This window comes from Schistocerca nitens, chromosome 1 (genome assembly GCF_023898315.1).
Source record: "Schistocerca nitens isolate TAMUIC-IGC-003100 chromosome 1, iqSchNite1.1, whole genome shotgun sequence".
NCBI classification, from domain to species: domain Eukaryota; kingdom Metazoa; phylum Arthropoda; class Insecta; order Orthoptera; family Acrididae; genus Schistocerca; species Schistocerca nitens.
Genome location: NC_064614.1, coordinates 518,172,069 through 518,174,310, shown reverse-complemented (window position 1 = coordinate 518,174,310; position 2,242 = coordinate 518,172,069). Strand labels below are relative to the sequence as shown.

The 2,242-nt window shown below is 43.0% G+C and overlaps 1 non-coding gene across 1 annotated transcript; it reads left to right on the top strand.

Moving 5' to 3' along the window:
- Window positions 1-1,580: 1,580 nt before the first annotated feature.
- Window positions 1,581-1,655, top strand: Trnat-ugu (transfer RNA threonine (anticodon UGU)). The gene has a single exon. It is a non-coding gene; the product is annotated as a tRNA-Thr (tRNA).
- Window positions 1,656-2,242: the final 587 nt, after the last annotated feature.

Sequence of the window (2,242 nt, the reverse complement as noted above, 5' to 3'; positions counted from 1 at the left end):
ATCCGAGTATTTGGATTCGTAGAATAGGTGATCATCAGATTCGCTTTTTTTCTGTTTCTAACAATGTCGTCGTTTGAATTCGTAAACGCAAACATAAAAGACATGCAAGCACAAAAATTATAAAAATGTACAAGGCCCAGAAGGAACGTAATTTTGAAAATGGACTTTAGCTCATGCGCCACAGTCAATAGAGCTATAACAGAACGCGCATCATGTCGATACAGGATATGTCAACCGATGCTGCAGACTGAAAAAGTAACGGTAGCATCCCGTGCGTCAGCGTCAAAAGAAGCAAAGCAGACGCCGCCCCCGTCGGCAGTGTGATAGCCTGTCAATGAAGCCGACACACACACACACACACACACACACACACATACGGGACGCGGCCTGGAAAAGCGATACGGCGCGTCACGCGCAGGGCGATCGCTGCCTGCCGCTCTCCGCATGGTACCTCATGCCTGCCGCCCTGCTCTGCAGCAGGTGCCCGGCGGCGCGAGGTGCAGCTGCGGGGGGCGGTTCGCGTTCAGGCGATGACGAGGGCAGGTCGTATCTTCTGCCGAAGCGAGCCGCTCTTGAAGTTTCATGAGTAGTGTTTCACAGTACTGATACGTAGTTGAAAGAAATAAGCTTTCTAACTTTTAATTATGAGACTTCAGTCTTCTGACTGGTATGTTGAAGCCCACCACGAGATTCTGAAGCATCTTATTGGAAAATGAATTTTTTTTGTTAGTTAGTTTATTTTGGAAGGAGAAATTGTTATGGATACCAAATGTTTTTTCGAGTGGTGTACGTCATAAATGTTTAAAGGCTGTACACGGTTTAAGATTAGAAAGTTTAATATTTCCTCTATAAATGTGAAAGTTATTGTGAGGGTTCTTGTTAGTACACTTTTGCATTACACGTAGGCCCCATAAGTAATATCTATCCACTTTTATACTCAGTACTTTATATACCGACAGTAACTGGAGCAAGAAAATCAATCTCGCGAAGTATAAGCGTCTGTACCTACATGCGCATAAAGAGTAAATAGATACTACAAAAACACAGTTTCAGTACTACACTATATCCCCCTAAATCACTAATCTTGCCCAAGTTGAATATCTTTCTCTTTTACACAACCATAAATTGAGAATTAATTATTTTACCTTAAACCTTGAGTCAAGCCGTTATCGATCCAGGACTTTTTTTACATCAGTTCAGTACCATTTGTAGAAAAATATTTGTGGTAGTCAGATCCCAGAACCACTGTGCAATGATAATATAACTGTCTGTGCACTTTAGATTTACTAAGATGGTATCTATTCTTTCGGATATGTCCGAAAGAACAGATACCATCGGTGACCAAGCAGGTACCATCTTAGTAAATATTTACTTAAGGCTCACCGGCCACTTCACCATCTTCTTCTCCTGTGCGAATGCACAAACAGTGCCCCAACTCTTACGGGAATCGGCAACGCGCCGCGAGTAATGAGTATAATGGGCAGGGGCACTACGAATGTAGTGCGGGACAATACGTTGAGAATGTGGGTTTCGCGGGAGGCGTGCCAGAGATAAATCCCTGAAGTCGCGCTCTCCTCTGTGTCCTCGGTGGCTCAGATGGATAGAGCGTCTGCCATGTAAGCAGGAGATCCCGGGTTCGAGTCCCGGTCGGGACACACATTTTCATCTGTCCCCGTTGACGTTTGTCAACGCCTGTAAGCAGCTAAGGGTGTTCATTTCATTGCAATGTGAACTTTAGGTTGCGCTATTTCATAAGTAACTAATGAAAACTACAATTTCCGCGTAACTGAGGACAATAAGGACACCGACGATGTTACGTTCATGTTTGCAGCAGCAAGTGCTACAAATGCTGAAAACTCAAGAATGTAGCAAATGGGAATTAAATTTCTATACAGCAAATCGCTATTATTCACATCGAGTACATCAGATCAATAGCAGGCGAACGAAACGACAAGACAATACCAAAGAAGTACCGAAAAGGTGAAAGGGTACAGTACCGCCCGACATTGAAAATAGGTACAAAATACTTCATTATTCTTGTCAGAACAACACATTTTTTGTGTAAAAATAACTCAATTTCAATTAATGCAGCGAAGCCGGATACCAGTGTGGGAAAGAATGACAATTTATTTATTTAATTGATCGCGTGTGCACTCCCACAAAGTAAATCCCTACATCCAGTTTGGTGAGATCTGTGAAATGAATGAATGTATGGTCGTCTGCTAACCGCAGATAGTGAATG